Source organism: Glandiceps talaboti, chromosome 15, assembly GCF_964340395.1.
Source record: "Glandiceps talaboti chromosome 15, keGlaTala1.1, whole genome shotgun sequence".
Classification (NCBI taxonomy): Eukaryota; Metazoa; Hemichordata; class Enteropneusta; family Spengelidae; genus Glandiceps; species Glandiceps talaboti.
Window position 1 is genome coordinate 16291923 of NC_135563.1, and position 14626 is coordinate 16306548.

The window sequence follows — 14626 nt, forward strand, 5'->3', positions numbered from 1 at the left end:
TGGCAGGAATCAATGTATAAAACTGATTTGTAACTTTGCTAAGGTGACACTCTCCAACTAACCCTAATTATTCACAATTAAATCTGAAATTTAAGATGGATGATTCATTTCTAGTTGCACCGTAAATGGTACAGAATTTTAACCAAGACTGCAGCAACTAATGATATACAGTTTGCAATATTTAGTTACTAGTCACTGAAACAAGATAGTGTACAATATGAGACGAGAGTTGGGCTTCTTTCTGCAGTTGCTTTTAGTAATGTTATAATGTGTTGAAATTATACACAACTTCTTGCTCTAAATTGAGCAGTAAGACATTAATGTGTATACTGTGACTGACAAATGTCTAGTGAAACTAAAGTATGCCCTGAATTCATGTTCACATATCACCACAAAATTCCTGAATCTTGTTACGTTTTAGTATTGCATTCACAATGACTAGTATGCTGTTACTAAAGTTTGGAACCATGGTAACAAGGCAAAATCCACTTAACTTCCATATCTTTACCATGATACTAATATACCTTTGGTGAGGAACCATCATAGACAAGAAATTTGTATAGGGTCTATGAAGGAACCCAGGTAGTATACTTTGGGAACTTAAGTAGATTTTACATATTACATCATTTGAAAGATTCAGTTGTTGGTCTGCGTATGTGCTTGCTACTGGTCTGTATATGTGCTTGCTACCTATCTGAGGGTTGGAACATATTACATTAGTAGAAATGACAGATCTTTCATGCTAACCCATTACAAGGTAACCATCAATAAAATAACACTGATGACACATCTAATACTCTTTGCTCTTAGCCAATATTATGAATGAATCCCACTATCTGATTCTGTAGGAAATTCACTCTGACTGATTCTTTCTAGTTACTGACTTAGCAACTGCTCAATAGTTGAATTCTAACATTGTTAAAAAATAATTATAAATGGCTTGCCTGATTTCAATTGTAATATGAAGTATTTTTAAAGCATTTTCTGAATATATATCCAGTATTATGTTAGCTATGGCAGGACAGCTAGGTAAGAGTTCCTTAGATTTCTTAGAGAGGGGTTGGTTTAATTCTAATTGTATGTATAATGCTGTTAATCTTTGTCGTCTTTTGATTGTTAAAATTGATACTTCAGTACTGTCACACCAACATGTCATGGAGAGTTACCCATTGCATGTTTTTCAATGGCTTACAGAACGAGGATGTCAACATCATTTCTAACAGACAAGGGCATGTAACCAATTATCCCAATATAGGGCATCATCTTAACCAAACAGAACCTGGCACTTTCGTTTTACACAGTAGAGCACTGTGGATGATATGTGTGTGGTAAATCCACCGGGGTAATTATGTTGATTCAAGAATTTTGTTTCTGTTATTTCTTATTTAAAAGACCCTCTTCTTCAGAATCTAGTGTCTCCACGGTATTGTGTAGGGGATGTCTTTGAGGTACAAAGTTTTGCTTATCCTGGTAAATACGCATCCCATTAGCATTGTTACGCCTATTAATCCTAATTAAGGGTAATTATCCTGGGTCCTAATGATGACTGTGCTCATAATCAAGTCTCCACCTTACAGCAATTCTGATTCTTATCTATTGATGTGGTATAGGTCGGTGGACTCCTCGGCAGCCTTGTGACGCAAAAATCCAATACATTGAAATGAAGCAGTGACCATTAGCTTCACAGCTAGCTTTACCCTCTCACTAATCAACCAGAAATATGCTTTTGTGAAACTCTCCACAACTACTCAAGCTGCTTCATTTTGTACACACCCATTGTAAAGGCTCTATTTGAAATAGTGGGTGTAGGGGAAAAAAATACCAACATACTGGCTGAACAAAGTGCATCCACAAATAGCAATGAAAACACCATGGCTCCTTGACTAGCATGATTTTTTGCATCTGTATTGTGCATATCCGGTCAAAAATTCAACTCATTTTTTTTGTTTAAAAAAGTCAATAAAATACTTGACTACTTGGCAGAGATCAGAGGATTCTACATCGTAAAGAGAGTTGGTGAATAAAGCTCTCCACTTTTATGCTGCAATGCACCTGCATTGTCACATCAATTTCGTTGTGCCCCAGTTACCCTCAAAGGATTTCTTTCAAATCCTGTCAAAATTATTGCAAGCTTCTTTCGAGCTTTTGTGTGTGTGATCCCACAGTTTCAGACAACTTTTCTTGTTTCCATGTGTTAGAAAAGATGCTGATCAAGTCATGGTGAGAAATAACATACAGCAAGGTGAAGATTAATGAGTTGGTACTCATTAAGTAAGTCTTAAGATGTCTCCATCAGACTCTTCGAGATCACCTCAAAAAAAAAAACCACCCAAAAACAATTGTATCAAATTCTAGTATGTGCTGTCATGACAAATCAAATCGTGTGGGTAGATATTTCCATTAGCTTTTTGTAGCAATGACTGGTTTACATTTCGTTATTACGCAATACTTTTTTCTGTATGGGTTACTCTTCTCGCTATTGAATGTCACAAAATAATTGTCCAAGCAAGTAGAATAGGTAGGATTAACCAATCAACACTGCATCAGTGGAACTCAAACTCTTACCCTTCTTTCATGAATTGTTCTATAATGTTAGAGAAAGTTAGATAAATGTAGCAACTCACACTCTCCACATCTTTCATGACTCGTAGCGATTCGTCATACAAATATATACAGATTGATAACTGTATCCATATCTTTTGTTCTAAATTTCAGTTTCTTGCAAACTGATTATGATCAGGGGATAGCCTAGTAGATTCTATGCTTGTAATTGATTTGGCTAGTATACCTACAACTCTAATAACCAAATCAAACAGAGCGTAGAACCTATAGGGTTAACAATCAGGGGAAGGCTTCATTCATTATCATCTTCATGTCTACTGTACTCTTCATTTGAGTTCTCTGTTGTATACATCCATATGTGTCAAGCCTTGAGAAGGTGAAATTTTGATCAGATTGTGTTTTACATTTCGGAATAGATGTTCAACTATGTAACAGATGAATCACAAAAAATACAAATAAAGAACTGTATCTATTAAAGAAAGTGTATTTATTGTATTATACCATACACAAGTAAAAAATATGGAATTTATACCCTGGTCGTTCTATATCACAACATCACATATCTAGGTCACAACAACATGTGCCTATGTCATTGGTTCTGCTGTGTTCGAAATATGATTCGGAGCGTTCAATATTGCCATTACTTCCCTGATTTTTCTTTGATGTTACTAGTGCTGGTACAATGATGTTATTCTCCAATACTTTTCTTCATTCAGCTGGAAAGAACTCATGACCTACGTTTTGTTACTACTTGTCTAGCGATTCACAGTGATAAAGCCCCCTTAGGTCACTCATCTTTTCCTTTCCTGAACAAAGACAAATATTTGATGATAACATCTATTTGTCTAGATCAGTACAGTGATACAGACTTCAGAAACGATCTATGAATCTAATACAGACATCACTGTTAGACAGGAAAAAAAAGATTTGAACTAAAACTTATCGATATCTTACTAGCAAGGCATTGGATATTTATTTATTTCTACTTCAGTAAGCAGTTGAAGGCTTACATTTTAATGCTAGACCACGTAATGGAAACTGTATGTGCCAAGGAATGCTAGAATAATGACTTGTATATACCATTTCAAATAGATATAGCCATGAAAATTCCCGATTTCTTCAGGGTCAATTGACAATAACAAGATCACATTGCTATCATGTGAGAGAAGGTTGTGAGTTATAGTAAAGTTGACTAGTTGTGCCTTTTACTTAAAGCCCAAGTGACAATACCGATTTGTCACTTACCACAAAAGTTGGTTTGATGAGTGCGACAGTGAAATGTTTCGTTTAAGATGCACATGTGATACATGAGTAAGGAATTTCATTCCATTATTAATCAGAAATACAATACATCATAATTAGCACAGCATGAGGTTTTCGGAAGTTAAGTAGAAGATTCTTTGCAACCTAGTACAGTTTTTTCATCAGTTCAGATTTTTATTCAGTTCTTTCAGAGCTTTATCCTTAATTATACCATGTGCAAGCCAAGTTATTGTCTTCGAACAGAAAATATGGATTATATACCCTAGTGTTTCTACATATGACAACCCATGTCTCTGTCACTGATTCTGTGGTGCCCAAAATATGAATAAAAATGTTCCAAACCACTATCATTTTCCTGATTTTTATGCTTGAGGAGGAATAAGTATATTATTCTCCAACATTTTTCTTCATTCAGTCCAAAAACACTCGTGGCCTTAGGGTTGTCACAACTCACTTAGTGACTCATACTGACAAATCCCCTTAGGTCACTTGTATTTTCCTTGGCTGAACACAGAAAAATAGGGTGAAATAAACCCAAGAACTGCTGTTTGTATACATTTAATAGGTCTTGTATAGAAACAGACAAAATTACAAATTTTACATTTTATTCCATGACTTTATGATGCAGAAATATTTAAATATATGCAGAAAATATGTGCCAGAGTGTATTTCTTTTTTCCACTTTCATTCATTGTTAAAAATATCTAGAATCTGAAAGTTCATGATTTAATCATTGCGTAATATATACATTGGTGTAGTCTGCCTTAGCATTGCAGAGAGTGAACAAATTTAGTGCCACTTTTGTCTATAAATTTGTTTGCTTTGTTTGTCAAAATCAAAGTTTTGAAAAATCTTTCATCAATATTAAAACTTTATTGTAAAAGTCAAAAAATCTTTCATCCATAAAATTTTATTGTGAATTCAAAGTTTTGAATCTCTCATCCATAAAACTTGATTGTAAACTCAAAGTTTTGAAAAATCTATGACAACTAAAGGATAGCTCATGCACAATGAAACCCCATCGACTCACCTGACTACTTCAAATAATAAAAACATGCTTTTTGAAAGGAGACACCACAACCTTTCTTTTAGAGTCTACATGATAAATTATTTCTTCAATAGTGTTTTTCTCTGAGTAGTGATAAATCTAATCTTAAAAAGAGGAAAAACCAACAGTAAAAATGACTCTCTTGAGACTACAATGAGTTCAATCACCTAAGTTTCCTTCAGGACAATAGGGTAAGAATTACGAAAATTCCCTGTCATTTATTACTCAGGGACATTACCCATTAGCTTGGCAATGAAACCATTTCCAACTTTTCACACACCTTCATTTTAGGCTGGGGGTTCTTTGTGCGTAACCTTGGCGATGGATGAAGTGTTGTTCAAAAAAGCAAACATCCATCTTCCAAGCATCCTTGGTTTTCAGCTACCCCCATTAGGATGCTTTTAGTGTCATAGAATGAGTGGGTAGAAGTCATCACCAGCCATCTTATAACATCTAACTGTGTCATCATCACACAATGGAGAATGACATCATCTATCCTCATGGTAATTCAATGTGAAGTTTTACATTGACGATGCAAACTGAAGGACTCAATGCATTCTAAAACTGCCAATTTACTGCACACCAAAGATGATAATAAACCCTTCAGAATACAACAGTACTGTACACATTTTCTCTGTAAGTTAGTATATAACTGAATAAAGCACCAAGTTTGTATGTGAAAGAATAGGCACCAAGTAGGCACCAAGTTTGTATATGAAAGAGTAAGGCACCAAATTTGTATATGAAAGAATAGGTACCAAGTAGGCACCAAGTTTGCACATGACTGAGTAAGGCACCAACTTTGTACATGACTAAGTAAGGCACCAACTTTGTACATGACTAAGCAAGGCACCAACTTTGTATATGACTAAGTAAGGCACCAACTTTGTACATGACTTAGTAAGGCACCAACTTTGTGTATGACTGAGCATTTGCATCAACTTTGTGTATGTATAAAGTCTATACTAGACACAAGTGAAACCAACTAGCTGTAAAGCATAACCCAATACATCACTAATAAATGGCCAATACTATTTACACAAACCATAAACTAACATAAACCAGTCAAGGTGATGAAAGAAGAAAATTATCAGCCACTGTGACAGTAATTTTTGCCAAAATTAAACATTGATCTCCAGGAATGGGCAGTTGCTGTGTTTGTGACATAAACAGGTACCAACTTATAAATGCTTTAAGATTCAGTAAATACCCCTGGATATTTTATATTTTTAACGGAACTTTTCATTCCCATTTCCCCCATAAATTCAATTGTCCCCTCCCTGTGGACAGTGTGACTAATTAACTAATGAGTATTGAATTGTTTGACAAATACCTAAATGGAAATGTATAGAACATGGGTTGGTTCTCACAGCAGGAAAGCCTCTTGATTTATTGATCTGAATTAATTTATTAGTTTGCAGTTTCTACTTGAGTTAACTAATGACCAACTAATTACAATGTAACCACATTCCACTGCTTCTAGGTGAAGGTAGTCCAGAGACTTGTCATGGTGTCACTGTCTGGCCACTTGTCATAGTGTTACTGTCTGGCCGCTTGTCATGGTGGCACTGTCTCGCTGCTTGTCATGGTGGCACTGTCTCGCTACTTGTCATGGTGTCACTGTCTCTCGCCACTTGTCATGATGTCCCTGTCTAATGCTCCCTTTACTTTTAAAGATAGTTTGACATATAGTGACACAGTGCCAAGTCTCTCGGCTAATGTGAAAGTTTGTGGTACTATTAAAGGTACTGAACTATAATGCAATGTTCCAAGCATAATAGTGACTTGTTGCCCTTGCAGCATGATTATTGAACACCAGGTTTATTCTGACTATTGTCACCTTATTCTCTGTCCTGTGGAAATGAACACAGAAAATGATATCTGTGCCTTTAAATTGTATATGCAGATGAAAACTTAAAGAAATTATACTTCCACCAGTGAGATATGACTAATTGTTCAAAATGAAATCATACCAACTGCACTGGTTAACTATCATGAAAAGAGAACGTTTTTGAATATATCCTTCTTTCCTAAACCAAGATGATCATCATCGTACAGTATGTGTTTATATGGCAAGATGGTAAAATATTTCCATTGCAGTGTTTATATCAAAGTGGGGCTAAAAAGGCCAGGTTCTAGCTAAGTGACAAATTGACAGTTCATTCATTAGATGTGAGAAATTGCAGTGAATGTATTTGTGGGTCAGTTTACAACTGCCATGCACCTTGCTCTTACAAGTGTTTACACTAGTTCCAGTCGACCACATAGATGATGACAAACATGTTATTGCAAATATGTTCAAATATGTATATATTTTGGTTTTCATGTCATTTTTCATTATCTTTGGCGCTATTTGTTTTTGCAACATCTAGAGATGTGTATACAAGACATGTCATGCACTGGGTAGTATGTGATCAAACTTGCAATGAACTTCATCATGTTTATACTTTGGGTCTTAAAGGCAGATCAAGTGATGTTTTTTGATAAATACACATTGTTGAAATTTCAGAACAATGTTTACTTTCAAAATATTGGGAGTAAAAACACTGGCAGTTGTAGTATTTGATTACTGAAAAAATGGTTGTTTTATGGTTCAGTTTTAGAAATATCAGAAACCGTTTGACATTTCAGTGAAAATGAGCCTTCTTTAGAAATCTGGATATTTAAATTTTAGATTAGCATAAAACCTATGATGAAACCCACTACAAGTTGTGATGAGGGAACTCACTATGGGTTGTGGATGAGAGAACCCACTATGGTTTGTGGATGAGGGAACCCACTATAGGTTGTGGAGCAGAGAATCCACTATGGGTTGTGGATGAGAGAACCCACTATGGGTTGTGAATGAGAGAATCCACTATGTGTTGTGGATGAGGGAATCCACTATGGGTTGTTGACAAAAGAATCTATATATCTCAACATAGCCCACATCTCATTCTACTGAAATATACAGACTTCACTTCAAATCAGATATTCAGTTCATCTGATACTGGTTGACTCCCCTGAGGTCTGAAATATAGAAGGCTGCATGGGTGTTTAAGGAATATTATGTTAAGTAACCTGTCATAAATCTACCTGTCTTCCAAATGCTTTTCACCAAGGTTTTCACCAACAAAGGTGCTTTTTCATTTATTATCATAAATTCTTTTTTTGAAGGTGACAAGAGTTAGAATCTGCCTCAACTCCAACAGTCTTTACTTTGAAGGGATGGCTACGTTCATTGAGTATGGCAAATATTGCCAGTTTCCTGGCTGTCTCCCACCAGGGTTCAAAAACAAGGTTGTAAACAGTAAGTATGTCTGCTAACTCACAACTTTGACAGAGACATTGCAAAGTACGGCACTAACAGACCAGGAAGTACAGACCAATAAATCTTAATTTCATACAGTCCACCCTATAACATGTTCGTGAGGTCATGTTTAAGTTCTGTCTTAAGGCTCTTCAAAGTCCACAATAAAAACAACCATGGGCTTTTAAAGAGATCATAATTTAGTCTGTCTGTCATGGGTACCACTTGAGTATTTCAAACACCAACCACAACTGACTATATGGACTATGGTCCAAGCATCCATAGTCATGATGATCACAATCTCATGGACAAGTACTCATATTGAACAGGAAATCACATTTCTGTATTCAGAGACAAGAGTCACGGATTTTATAGATTTAGACAGCCAAGACTTGAGTGAACAGGTTCCAGATGTCATTTGTGTGAAAGTCTAAAAGTAAGATCGAGAAGTTTCCCATGCTTATGTTTGGATTATAAAGGGGGAGAAAGTTTGGTGGATTAGTTGATTTTAAAGTTTACTCACCATTATTAGCAATTTGGTATGTAATCTATACCATGACATCAAATATCAAGATTTCTCTTTAAGAAGAAATTATTCGATGATACCATGGGTTGATCTCGACTGTTTGGTATGAGGATCAATTGCAAACAATCTAATGTTGAAATAATTCTATGTATTCTCTCTCTCCATCTCTTCGATCTTACATGGTACAAATTAAGTCTGATGTGAATTTTGAACAAAGTGAATTTATAACAGAATATACAAACTTGTGAATTTTGTTGATACTATCCATTTGAAATCTGCTAAATATTCACATGATGTGAACTCTGTTGAACTCACAGCTCTTGAGTCAACTTAACTAACTAAACAGATAAGTGATCAGAGGTCAGAGGTCATTGTCAAGTTCTGTTTACTTATACCCTGTTTATTTAAACATTACTTGCATGTGCACTGCCCTGCAGTCTATTCTTAAGCTTATTTCACAATGTCTGCTATAATTGTTAAAATCCAATGGTTTAAGTTCTCCTATATTCAGGGCTAAAAGGCTTTTATTTCTTTATGATTGTGACAGGAAAATTGCTATCACCATGTGGTACAATCCGTTTTGTGGTTTTGAACTAAATTCCTATGTAAAATAATCCACAGCAAATGTTTGACTAGGCTATTTCCTTTCCTTTCAAAATATGATATCAGTTTCTCCACTACTTTGATTATTTTCCTAAATTTAATAAATAAATATAATCTAAATAGTATAACAACAGTTTTAACACCTGTGATTGCTTCATCTTTTTGTTTCTTAGTTTTCTTATCAAAATCAAATTTAAAAATAAATTACATGAAAACTGTGTGTAGTATTTAGTTATTTGTTGACTATATCTTAATTTTTCACTTTTAGTAATTTATAAACTTCAAGTGTGTCAAACTGGGTACTTTCCATTGGTTATTTGTCAAGGAATTTGCAATTTACAGGTTTTTTTTTTCCTATTTATAATGTTTCCCCTCTGGAAGGAATTCAATGCCTGTATCACTTGTTGACTACAACTGTGGGTGTTCCTTTCTCCCAGAAGGTATAGTCTGCAGTATGTTTATTGAACAAGGGTGTCGTGTTTGTAGTTGAAAACACTGGTCCTTAAACAAAACTGGTATCAACACGTGCCTAGGTTCCTGTATTTCTTTCCTGTTTATTTGGCCAAGAAATCCTACTGTATGATAGAGACTATTTAAAGATGCTGAAAATGCTGGCTAACTGCAGAGTGTCATGTCTTATAGTTCACTAGCACCTGTTATTTAGCACTCCTGGTGTTTTGTATCTCACAGAGTTAGCTTTGCAATATCTGTCAGGACATTTGAACTATATTCATTTTGACCATATTTAGAACGATACATTACATTTTACTCGTCTTGTATTTCTAGCCTTGAATCATAGTCCCTTACATAAAACACTTTTCTGTTGTATAGAATATGAAGTCTCATACAATCCCTGTTCAAAAGTTGAAAATTTAATATAATTTTTAAAAATTTCAAAACTTAAGTGCCAAATTGTTTGCATTTTAAAATGAGTTTTAGTCTATATACTATCCATTTGGTTTGAATCTAAAGTTGTGCAAAGAAATCTTCCAATCAAAACCCAATAGATAGCATTTAGACTGAATGAGTTTTAATAGAGAGGGGAAAATCTTGTAATATGTAGACACTGTTTCAGAGCCATATGAAATGGGTGCACAGATTCAAGTAGGGACGCTTGGTATTAAACATGACAGGGAAGCAACATAGATTGTACTCAGTGGAGACATACCACCCTTGACCAAAACACTGTACGGTAGTTTGGGAATATCACATGTATAGTTTACATTGATTCCCAACAAGCATTTAGATGTCCAAGTTACATTGTAAAGTCTTCACTGTTCTTCTAATGTGTTACAATGACTGTCAGATCAACTTTAATTGAACTAGCGTTGTTTTCACTCTTCTAACTTTAGATTCACAAGAATGAAAAGATCGAGAAATGGTCCAATTACCGTTGTGCTTTGTATTATCACAACAATCTAATCACATTGGATGTTTAAAAGCCCTGAATAGTATCTTCGTTTTGATTGGTAATGAGTACAGCCAGTTGAATCAACAATACAAAATTTTAAATATAGGCTTTTGAAATAAAATGTCATCTAATTTGTTTGCTTTTACTTTGATTCATATAGCATTTATCAAAATTATCAAACTTGACATATTGATTTTAACTCTGATATGAAACATCTAAAAAAATATTAAAAATTTTTTATGACAGACTATAAAAGTAAATGGCAACATAAATGTTATAAAAAGGAATCAGCATGCCTTAAATGTACAATCGATGAGTTTAGTAAAGAATGAGATCAATATCACTCATTTGAGGATATCACTGTTGCTTTTAACATTTGTAATATTATCCAGTACTCTATCAGATAAGCGGCTGAAATTTCTAAAACCACAAGACTTTTAGATATATTATATGCTCATTACCTGCCTTATCATGTTTACAATGTTTGTTTAAGACTAATGGTAGTTTACAAGAAGTCCTGCAGTCTGGACAAATCTCCTCCTGGGACTTGAAGATGTTCCTGATTTATAAGTCAGATAAGAACAACCGTTTAAAATGCTAATACTATAGAAACTTGATTTTTGTTGTAACTTTTGTCAAAGTTTTTGAAACTCAATTTTTGTTCTAACTTTTGTAAAAGTTTTTGCTGAGGATTTGGTCAGACAAGGAGGGTGGGATTGAATCAAAATTTATTTGTTCTGTATATTTAACATTATGCTGGGTGTCAGAAAGCCTAAGGAAATTCCAATAGATTTCATATTTATTTTACCTTTCACCAACATCCATAACACAATTAAACACTGGCCATGTGTTAGTACAGTTAGTATAACTGCTATTACAGGACAGTTCGTAAATAAAGTCAAAATTCTGTGTTTTTATCCAAATCCTCTTGATTGTTTAGGTTGTCATCCAAGCATCAAGATTTTATTAACACAGTTTTGTTGCCACCAGCTTTCAACAATATTCTTCTATCAAAAAAAACATGTATTAAAAAAACCACATTAAGTTGGGGACAAAAGACTTTCCGACACATTGTCTGATATCAGGTTCAAAACAGAGATGATTTGATGCCTGTCGAAATGCCGCAAGTCCTCTTTTTATTGAACCTATAGTACATTGTATAGAGTTGTAGGGATATGTAACCAGATTAAACATTGCCCCCAAACAACTTGACACCTTGGAATAGGCAAATGTCTTCTTTCTCTGTGTGCTAAAATTAGACCAATGACCATGAATTTTCTACACTGTAATTAAATGGCTGAACCAATGAGTCTAAATTCTCTCCGGATGGTAATAAAATCATTGTTTTCTATTTTATTGGTGTTTGTTTTGTCACAATCAGGTGACTCCTGAATTTTCTACACTGTAATTAAAAGGCTGTATCAATGACTATATAATAAATAATTTCTCTCCAGGTAGTATAAAATCTTCGTCTTCAACTTTAGTGGTGTATGTTTTGTTGTGATCAGATGTAAGTGTACAACTACTCATATTCAAATACTTTAAGCTGCATAAAGTTGGGTAATAACTTCACATTTTTAAAATCAGTGTCAGTGTCTCATTAAAATGCAAGACACATAGACCCTGTCCCCACATAGAACTATAAAGTTGGTTCAAAATCGATTCTTCTGTCCCTACATACACGTCAATGGTTTTGTACCCCTTCCACTAAACTGGTTCGAAACTTAACTAGGGGGGTTGGGGGGGTGAGGGGGGTTTCGAACCAATTCAGAACGGGTTCTTCGATTCAAATCCATTGCTCAGTTTTCTTATTGGGTCAGAAACCCTTTTTTAAACTGATTTAGCTGAATCTATTCAGTTTGAATCAGTTTTGAACTGATTCAGTCAGGTGGGGACAGGACTATAGAATGATTGTCTCCTGTATAAATTTGACAGTTCACACATATCCTTTCTTTCCCCCCTATCTGTCATTCTTTTCCTATCTGTCATTCACGATCTATTCTTTCTCAAGCTGTCATTTTGCCTTGCAGTGTTGACTTGCCTGCAATCAAAATATATGCAGAGACAACACATAGTGGTTCACTTACACCTACTTGTTACAGGATCACTATTGACAGACTACAGAACACAGAATGATGGAAGGAGACAATATGGAGACTACGTAATGACTAAACTGGTTTATAATTAGAGGTGAACCGACCACACCAACCTATCTCTCAATGACTGCTCTGCACCTAACTGTCTAGACAATATGACTCTAGCACACAGACTATCTCTTTATGCATACAACGTGACAACTTGTAAATTTATACAGGAAAATTAAATTTAACATTATCACATTAAAGATGAATGATACTGAAAATCACAGTCCCTCAATGATTATGAGAGTCACATTGAATGATGTTTTGTTGTCAGTTTATTGAAAAGGTATCATGTTGACTCAATTTTTTCGGTCACTTTTAGTCATGAAGTAAAGAATGTCAATACTGTTACCGGAATTTAAACTTTGATCAAACTTTAATCACTGCATATCCATCAGATTAAAGATAGAATAGTATAAACATGGTCAAAATAACTTTGAGTAAAGATGGCATAAATAACAAATCATCAGTATACGCTTGGCAGAATATCATCACATTAGCCTACACTGCAGCAGTGCTATCATCTGTATATTGCAACAGAATATGTCCTGCATGCTTATGAAAAAGAACAAAGTTTGATTGTTATACTTTTGTTAAAATATTACACTAGTTGATTATAACTGTTGTACCAAAAAGTTTATAAGTTTTAGAATAGAATACAAAATAGTACATGAGAAATTGACAAAATTTTAGGATTTTTCTCTAATTTTGTAAGTAGCAATTTGTGTTTCAAATGAGCCCATACTAGAAAAAAGATTCATTCTAATAGTAAATTAAATGTTCTTTTCTTCTGTAGGTTTAGTTTTTACTAGTGAGCAGATAAAAAAATGTTGATGTTTTCATTTATTTTTGTCATTTGTTTGCAAGGAACCATGATATATGTGTTAAATATATAGTCTTTACTTTGTTAAAGGATCTTAGATAAATACATGGTCATCAAGGAGGGAGCTGATACTTTGTATAGAGTAGACGAATTTGAATGGTCTGTGTCTTGCTTTAGTAACAGCCTGTCGTTCTCTTTTACCATTGCTTTTACCCTAGGGTAAAAAGGAAACAGTTAACTGTTTTTGTTGGACGTGTGCTTAGTGAAGTGTTGTAAAAGAACTTCAACCAGGTAAGTTTAGTAATATAAGCTCAGTTCTTTTTTGAAATCTCGGACAAGCTGAGCCCAAATCAAAACACCCTTCAGCTGTAATATACCCTTAATGGTGATACGGTTAAGAAACAATGACATCAAATGGTGAAATTTTGCTGAAAGATTGCAAGTATGCAGTTCCCACAATCCAGTCAATGAACGAAGCATAGCTGATTGTGATTAGTTTTGACGTAGTGAAGTTTGTTGGTTTGTTGCTGTGGGCAGCGTTTTAGTATTCGTGTAGACAGAAATGTATGACCTCATTCGTAAGGTATGCTGTGAAGTAAACTAAATGCTGTTGTAACTTTCCTTTATACTGGCACTGTCTATCTATATGTCAACGGTGTCTTACAAGTCAGATGCACTCAGAATAGTAGAACTGTTACCTGTCAAAATCAGTTTGTCATTCACTCACTTATTCAGAACCATTATCAGTATCTGAAAGCCTGAGAGTTGTCATGGTTGCAAATCATCACTTCCAATTTTATATCCAATACACTTGTTTGATTTTATCATGTCCTAGCAGATTGGTTTCCATAGTGACATAATACTGCCATGCTTGGTGGGTCCACAGTCATGATCAGGTCTACAATACAAATGATCAATTTTCCAGTCCCATGATGCATTGCGTCAGACAATGTCACTTAT